This window comes from Phyllobates terribilis, unplaced genomic scaffold (assembly GCF_046119375.1).
Source record: "Phyllobates terribilis strain yellow unplaced genomic scaffold, ASM4611937v1 Scaffold_3__8_contigs__length_932513732, whole genome shotgun sequence".
In the NCBI taxonomy this organism is placed as follows: Eukaryota; Metazoa; Chordata; class Amphibia; order Anura; family Dendrobatidae; genus Phyllobates; species Phyllobates terribilis.
Genome location: NW_027362763.1, coordinates 70,981,331 through 70,990,595, shown reverse-complemented (window position 1 = coordinate 70,990,595; position 9,265 = coordinate 70,981,331). Strand labels below are relative to the sequence as shown.

The following is a 9,265-nucleotide window of genomic DNA, read 5'->3' as shown; positions in this document are numbered from 1 at the left end:
ACTGCTCTCCTCCAAATTAAAGATGGGCACCCCGAGACCTAGAGTTACCCTCGAGTGTGATCCGAGTCACGGCACCATTTGTGAATGGTTCACCAATTTAAGAAACACTAGGTAGCTGCTCTCCTCCAAATTAAAGATGTCCGAGTGCATGCGGAGAAGCTAATCAATCAAATCTGCTAATCTGGTTGAAAAACTTCACTCAGAGACAGAACCACGCAAATGGCATACTTTATTATGTAGACATGGGGTTAAATAGCATTCTCCTTCTAGGTGGGATTAGTAAAATTTATTGCTCTTTTCTGATAACTTGGCACGCTGTCATTTGTTCGTCCATGTATCTTTTGACCTCAGTAACACCTTAGGAATTCCGTTGGGAGGGGTGAGATCATCTCTCAGCGCCATCTTTGCCAACTCGACATGAATCTCTCTGTTATCAGCCGTGCAGATGCATATATCCCAGGAAATCATTTAGTTGTTCGTATCTACAATAAGAATAGAAGCTATTTGTTATATATTCATTAACTATTAACATAATCCATGTGCATATACACATTTGCATACATAAATACACATAGATTATTCCATCATCTCTATATTGATTCACACTGATTAGGTTATCTATTAAAAGAAACTAATTGATTTTCTATAATATATATATTTTACCTTGACAGACCCCCCAAAAATCAATTATTTGCTTTTAATATGTGGGTTCTAGTTGGTCAGCTATCCCTTGCAAGGCATCTTTGGTGTAATTGACAAATCTTTGTTGGTTATAATATATGTAATTTATCCAATCTACGTTCTTGTTAACGGTTATTATGGCTATTATGGGCTCAAATCCCGCCTTCACTTGGTCTCCGGGCCTTGAATTTGTCTGGCACCCCCCTAAGCACTCTGAGAACATTAATATATATGTGTGGGTCAAAACTGCCTTTGGGATTAACTTCTCTCTTGGCCCTGTATGTACCTGCAAACGCAGCCTTTATTTCCTTTTTGTATTCCTGGGACTCAGATATAAGGCAAACAGACATTATTGCTTTAGTTAAGGCACATTCCCCAGTCCATTTGCCCTCCAATCTAATCCTAATCTTCATGTCACCACATTCAAGGAAGTGTGGTACCAGAAAACTGGAATATCATTTTCTTTAGTAATATTGCTTGGAATGCACGTGTTACTGTAACAAAGTCTGCCCCCCCAGCTACTGTCATCAGACAAAGGAACATCAGGGTTGTGGGTCTGAGACCACCTTCTTGCAATGGGATGTGTGGACCCATGATGTTCGGCCTTCGACCTTCACAGCCGTAGGTGATGTAAGCAACACTTGGTAGGGCCTTTCAAATCTGGCATCCAGTGTGCCTCGCACGTGATTCTTTATCCAGACAAAATATCCAGGCTGGATGCTGTGAGTACCCGGTTCAAGATCTGAGTCTGGAATAGAAAAGTACAATGGAGCATGTGTTAGTTTTAACTCTTTAGCAAGTCCGACAACAAAATTCACAAGCTTATCATTCCCTGAACTAAGCTGCTGTGGGTAATATTGACCCATTCTAGGTGGCCCCCAAAAACAAGATCTCATATGGTGTGAGCCCTGTGGGTTGTCTCGGGGTATTTCGAACTGAGTATAGGGAAATAGGCAGCACCTCTGGCCATGGAAGTGACAATTCTTTACTGGCTTTAAGAATTTTGTTTTTTTAAAGTGACATTCATCCTTTCAACTTTGCCTTTACTTTAGGGATGTATGCAGGCACACATCCACCCCAATCATCTCCCAGATTGATTTGGTAACTTCTGCAGTGAAGGCGGGTCCTTGATCACTTTCAATCACTTTCAATCACTTCTGGAATCCTGAATCAGCAGATAAGTTCTGCCAGAAGACTTTTCACTGTAGTTCTAGCAGTCATGTTGACTACTAGGTGTGCTTCTGTCCAGCCGGACAACATATCCACCGCCACCAGAACATATTCATATCTTTCACTCTTGGGTAATTGCATATGATCAATTTGGATTCTCTGGAAAGGATACTGTGACTTTGCCAGTTTCTTCTTTAGCACATGTTCTGTTCTTCCGGGATTACAAGTGTTACAAATCTCACAGCTCCAAGTATAGTTTGTAGCAAGCACTGAGATCGTGGGTGCAATATAGACTTTATTGATAGCTGAAATCATCTGATTCTTCCCTCTATGTACCTTTCCATGAGCCCACTGAGCCACTGCAGGATACAGTGCTCTTGGCAGACATATTCTTCTTCCCACTCTCCAGATTCCGTCATTACAAAACGTTCCTCCCCGTCCGATCCATCCTTGTTTTCCTTCTTCCGTTATTGCATTCTTCCGGTCCACTTAAGTCCTGTGTGTCGGATTCTCTTCCAGTCTTTGCTCCTCTTCATCTTCCTCCTCTTCTTCTTCCAACCCCAAATTTCTCATTCCCGTTTCTTCCTCATCCCCTCGTTGTCTCTGACTTCTGGTAAGCACAAACACCTCCGTACCCCCCGACACCTCTGCTTCCTCTGGAAATATTGGTTCCATAGCTGCTGCTTTTGCTGTAATGTTTGCCCGATGATTCCCCTTGGCTTCCTCTGAATTTAGTTTCCCATGAGCCTTAATTTTGATCACAGCCACTTGCCTAGGTAACTTCAGAGCTTCTAGCAGACTTCTCACTGCCCCTGCATTCCGGATTGGAGCTCCACTGGCTGTCTTGTAGCCCCTCAGGGCCCATATCAGGCCACAGTCATGGGCAATCCCGAATCCGTACCTCGAGTCTATGTAGATATTGGCCACTCGACTCTCTGCGCACTTGCAGGCTTCGGTCAGAGCATACAGTTTGGCCTCTTGAGCTGACATATAAGATGGCAGTGGTCCAGCAGAAACAACCGTTGTTGGAGACACCACCGCATATCCAGTATGGTAAGTTCCATATTCATCTGCGTATCTGGACCCGTCAGTATACAGTATCAGATCCGCTTCAGGCAGTAGCTGCTCAGAGACAGTAGGTAGGTGAAAGGTTTCTGCCTTCATGACCACAAGGCAATCATGGTCACTTGAATCAGGGTATTCATGGACTTCTGAGGACCCCCCTAAGTCTTCAGAGCAGTCCCCCCCTTGACAGAGGAAGCAGAGTGGAGGGGTTCAAGACAGTACATCGCCGAAGAGCTATATGTTCTGGTAAAAGGAGCTCACATTGGATTCTGACACGACATTGCATGTATAGATGGTTGTGCTGGGTTTATGCAAGGATAGCTTTCAAATCATGAGGGGCTAATATAGTTGTAGGATGGCCAAGTACAACATCTGCTGTTCTGTGGAGGAGTTCTGTAGCTGCCAGCAGTGCTTTGAGATATATTGGAGCTGTTTGCGCCACTGGATTCAATTTACTGGAATAATATCCGATGGGTCTCATGTGGCCTCCATGTTTTTGTGCAAGAACTCCAGAGGCATGGCCACACGCTTCAGAGACAAATATAAAGAATGTAAATTCATAGTTGGGAATCGCCAGTGCAAAAGCTGGAATGGTGAGTTCTTTCAACTGGTCCATTGCATCTTCAGCTTCTTGGTCAAAATGCAGGTGAAGTTCAGAAGAGTGGACCCGTTCATATAGAGGTTGCATGAGAGCTACCGCATTAGGGATCCACTGCCTGCAGCATGTGACCATTCCCAGGAAAGCTTGGAGTTGTTTGACAGTTCTCGGGTACAGGATGTCACGGATGGCAGTTTTCCGCTCTTCGGTGAGATGCTTGGTACCTTGGGATATGCAATGACCCAAAAACACAACTTTGGTACAGCACCATTGTAGCTTTCTCAGAGTAACTTTGCATTTGATGGTGGCCAGAAACTGGAGCAAAGAATAGGTGAACCTGTGGCAAGTTTGGTCGTTGGGATAACAGAGGAGTAGATCATCGACATATTGTATCAATGTGACTTCAGGATTCTCACTCTTCCAGGGTTGGAGACAGGTAGTTAAGGCCAATGTGAAGTGATGAGGAGAGTTCTGAGCTCCTCGAGGCATAACGGTCCAGGTGTACTGTACTCCTCTGTGTGTAAAAGCAAAAAGATACTGACAGTCTGGATGCAGAGGCACAGTGAAGAAGGCGTTTGCCAAGTCGAATACTGTAAAATGCGTTGCCTCAGGGGGAATTTCACTGAGTAATGTATGTGGATTTGGCACCACTTGGGTCTCCAAGATTGTAACTGCATTCACAGCTCTCAGATCTTGCACCATCCTGAATTTATCTGGTTCTTCTCTTTCAGTTTTCTTCTTCACTTTAAACAGTGGAGTATTAGCTGGAGAAACACAGGGAATTAATGTTCCTTTCTTGAGTAATTATTGGATCTGGGCATCTAATGATGCTTCTTGGGCTGCTTTCAGTGGGTACTGTGGGAGTCTGGGAATCCATGCACCTATTATTTTGGTACATCTGTTGCGGTGGCCGGTCTCTAATTCTGCACAGATTCTCTTGGCATTGTCTCATACTCTCTATGTGGTGGCTGCCGTGATGGCTGTCTATACTCTTGGCGGGAGTACAGTGGATTTCCTTGGTAGCGTGGAGAATATCTTCTTTCAAATTGCAGGTTGTAGGAGAGTGGCAATGAGCAATAGAATGGATCCCTTCTATTCTCCGGACATCCTCTTCTGAAATGCCCTGGTTGATTACAATGGTAACAGATTGGTTCCCTTAGTCTTAAACTCGGTCCTGTACATTTGTTGAGGACCCATCCATTGTGGGGTTGAGGGGTATAGTTGTTGTGGGTATCCTGGGGGATATGGCAACTGTTTTTGTTGATTATCTGCAGGTTGATAGGCTGCTAGAGCAGCTGGAGCAGGAGCAGGAAAAGGAGTCGGTGTAGGAGGTGGAGTAGGCTCTGGAGCAGGCCTTGGAGCAGGCCTTGGTACAGCATTCAAATGTTTGTCTATAGCTTTAGCAATGAGGAGTGCCTTTCGCGGGGACATATCCATGTATTCTGGCCTGGAGTCTGTAAGTTTCGCTGAGATTTCCTCTCTGAGTCCCCTAACAAATGAAGTGACTAGCAGATTCTGTTGGATCCTCTGACCTTCATTGAACCCTTGATCCTTGAACAGAGTATAGATTCTGGTGTAAAATTTTTCTACATTCTCCCCTGATTCTTGAGTACAGTCTGATACACTGGTAGATGAGTCTGTGAGCCGCTCCTTGGCCCATTGCTGATGTTGTTGACAAAAAGCTCCTCCTGATTGGTAAGTCTCCTTGTCTGTCACTTGGCTGTCATTCAGAGCTACTTGAATTATTAGCCAGAAGGCATCTCCCGCTTTAATGCTTGTGATTTCATGAAGATCTTTCCAAGTGGCTGAATAAGTTTGTTGAATTTGTCTGATTCTTCTGTAGAATGCCATAGGGTGTCTGTCTGGGTCAGGTAGTTGAGTAATCACTCGATAAACTTGCGATGGTGTGAATGCCACATATCTATTATGGTAATCTGGCACTGGAGATTCTGACTGAGAAGATGTTGAGGGAGAAACTGGCAACACCTCAACAGGAGGTGGGCTTGTTTGTCTAGGAAATAGTTCATTTGGGTTATCTTCTGAGGTCATCTGGCGGCTGAGTGGGTCTGATCTAGCTGTGACACTTTCCACAGCTTGGGTGAGAATTTGAGATTTATGATAGTCATTGCTGATTAGTCTTATCTCCTCCAACATAGTTAGTCATCTATACTCCCTTATAGCTTGGACTATCGCTTGGGCACAGGCTTGCATACGAAATCCATACATTACAGAATTTATAGCAGGAAGAGCAATAGAAGTAAGGTTGCTTTTTCAAGCATATTTCAGAATATTGTTGATTGTAGCTCTAAGTTGTGACACACACTGATCATGATGATGATCTTCATCATACACATTCTGGGTGTAGTGTGTATTGCGGCCTGTATTCTGGGTGTGCCAAGATGGCCGCCACCGGAAGGAAGCACACTAAGGGAAGGGTGCGCCAAGATGGCCACCACCGAAAGGGATATCTGGTCAGAGGCCAGAGGTGATGCAATGGGTGTAGCAACATGGCCGCTGCAGGAAGGGTTGGAACTTTGGGTTGACATAGGTATAACAGATGAGGATGGGGCACTAGGAGTGGCTTGGAAAGTAGCAAGGAGTGGACCTCCTGGACGGGGTGCATGACATGCAACACAATAATCTGCTGACAATGGATTATGCTGGCCACAATTAGAACACCACCAACAATTCATAGCACCGCCATTATAAGGCGGTGGCGGAGGCATGGTGGGGATGGGAGGAACAGTCTGAGGTCTGGGACGTGGTGTCCCGCATGCAAGACAAGTATCTCTATTACCAGGATTCTGCTGACTGCAATTTGTACAGGTCCACCCCCCCCACCCCCATCCGCCATTATCGGGCGGTGGTTGGAGAGCAGTATCTTTGTAATACACATAACATAGGGTCTTTCCCTTATTGTCTGTATTTTCTTCCTCCACCCACCCTTCTTTTGACAAATTCTCTGCTGTTCTATTCCAAGCCAAGGCTGTTTGTAACAATCCTTTATCTTCTAGCTTGCCCTTTTTCTTTTTCATAATTTCTAGCCATTCTAGCAGCTGTAACCGGCCCTTAACTGGTAGCTCGCATATTTTAGTGAACTGTTTAAGTTTCTGCACATACTTTTTCCTTTCTTTCGATAAACTCTGCGCAGCCTTTTTCCACATGTATTCACTTTGTAACGACCCATTATCCAGTTTTCCCCTGTTTTCACAAATTGCTGCATTCAACATCTCATACATTAATCTGCCACCCCGGGTACAACCCACACAATGACATTATTTTTCAGTTTTCTCTACATATTTAATTCCTTTTCTTCTAGCAACTATATCTTTGGGGTCCTGTCGTTACTGATCGAGCAACCCCTGCGACACAAACAATGTCTTTAGTTTTTTCATGATTTTGCCTCTAAGTGCTCTGTCTCCTTAGACTTATGATCAGACCAGGGAGCTGATACACAAGTAGAATTGTAACAAGTCCCTATACTCCCTAACAAGCACTGAATTGATTCTTTTACGACTTAATGATGCAGTTGGCTCCCCGCTTATTCCATGTCTTAATAGAGGATTGGTTAACCCCGCGTGCCCACGTCCTAATGACGTATTAATACATGACTTATCAGTAACTTCACTCCCCGCGTGTCCCACGACTTAATAGAGGATTGGTCTGCCCCGCATGCCCGCGTCCTAATGATGACTTAATACACGACTTATGAGCAACAACGTCACTCCTCGCGTGCCCGCGTTATAAACAAAGAAATTTTCCTAAATTCTCAAGTGAATACGTGTACACCCCTGCGTACAAAGATCGCTCTAATGGGACGGGACCCCTGATATACCACAGAGCAGCAGTTAGCCAGGAGCGACTACAAACCAGAGTTCTTGGAATCACACAGCGGGGACCCGCCCAGTCGCACGGGGCTGTCCCTAAGGGCCAATCTAGACACCACAAACTCACCAGAGAACACTCAAAATACGAGTAAGTACTACGGATTCATTAAATCTGCAGACTTACCGTTTTCAGTGATGAGAGTTGATCAGGCTCTCGCTTTGAGCAGTCCCGGCTCGTCCATAGGTGGTCCGGTGATGGGCACCCCGAGACCTAGAGTTCCCCTCGAGTGTGATCCGAGTCACTGCACCATTTGTGAATGTTTCACCAATTTAAGAAACACTAGGTAGCTGCTCTCCTCCAAATTAAAGATGTCCGAGTGCATGCAGAGAAGCTAATCAATCAAATCTGCTAATCTGGTTGAAAAACTTCACTCAGAGACAGAACCACGCAAATGGCATACTTTATTATGTAGACATGGGGTTAAATAGCATTCTCCTTCTAGGTGGGATTAGTAAAATATATTGCTCTTTTCTGATAACTCGGCACGCTGTCATTTGTTCGTCCATGTATCTTTTGACCTCAGTAACACCTTAGGAATTCCGTTGGGAGGGGTGAGATCATCTCTCAGCGCCATCTTTGCCAACTCGACATGAATCTCTCTGTTATCAGCCGTGCAGATGCATACATCCCAGGAAATCATTTAGCTGTTCGTATCTACAATAAGAATTGAAGCTATTAGTTATATATTCATTAACTATTAACATAATCCATGTGCATATACACATTTGCATACATACATACACATAGATTATTCCATCATCTCTATATTTGGCAAAATGGAGCTGTTCATCTTCTTTATAAGATTGCTACAGAAGTTCACATTTCAGCCTTTATTCTGGAGCCGAGGTGGACTTCAACCCAGCTCTTGGGTTCACAACACCTTCTTTGACTAGTGTTGAGCATTCCGATACTGAAATATCGGGTATCGGCCGATATTCGCGGTATCGGAATTCCGATACTTAATTCCGATACTTTTGCAATATCGTATACCGGAATCGGAAGTTCCCATAATGCAATGAGCCATTTTCATTTTATTCAGCCAATGAGGATCCTAAGAAGTGTGGGCATATCCTGTTAGGCATGTAGGCATCTTAACTAATGGCATGGCTGTGATTGGCTGCTGAAATGATGTCATGATGCACTATAAAAGCCGCCGCCGCCATTTTGAGCTCACTCTGCTGTGAATTCAGTTAGGGATAGGACGCTGTTGTTCTGAGGGACAGTTTTAGCTACCTATTTGGTCGATTCTGCTTTACCCAAGCTACTTTATAAATCGCTGTGCCTTGCAGTGCTAGTGCACAGCTCTCTGTGCTGTTCACCGCTTTCTGCAAGGTCTCTGTGTGTGAGTGCAGCTCACCCTGTAGTGTGTGCTTCAACCACGTCTGGTTGTAGTGCACTCAGTGTGTGTCACTGCCTCATACATTGTCCTTTTTTACCAATTCATAATTTTTCCTGATATCTCCTATTATTGTGGTGGTTCCATCCGTATTCAGCTAAATTGGTTCCAAACACACTATATAGGAGTAGATAGAGACATTTTTTTGGTCTTGCAGCGCTAGTGCACAGTGCTCTGCATCTGTACTGTTCACCGCTGTCTGCAAGGTCTGGTGTGTGAGTGCAGCTCACCCTGTAGTGTGTGCTTCAACCACGTCTGGTTGTAGTGCACTCAGTGTGTGTCACTGCCTCATACATTGTCCTTTTTTGCCAATTCATAATTTTTCCTGATTTCTCCTATTAGTGTGGTGGTTCCATCCGTATTCAGCTAAATTGGTTCCAAACACACTATATAGGAGTAGTTAGAGGAGCCTTTCTGCAGCATTGGGCCCTGCAGCCCCAGCCAGATTAGTATTAGCCTATTTTTTG

General features: G+C 44.5%; 1 long non-coding RNA gene across 1 annotated transcript; it reads right to left on the bottom strand.

Annotated features, from left to right (window-relative positions):
* Window positions 1–218: 218 nt before the first annotated feature.
* LOC141257936 (uncharacterized) lies at window positions 219–7,799 on the bottom strand. Its single transcript, XR_012318135.1, has 3 exons — window positions 7,526–7,799; window positions 1,248–1,429; window positions 219–482 (listed from the first exon to the last, which is right to left on the bottom strand). It is a non-coding gene; the product is annotated as an uncharacterized lncRNA (long non-coding RNA).
* Between the last annotated feature and the right edge of the window lie 1,466 nt (window positions 7,800–9,265).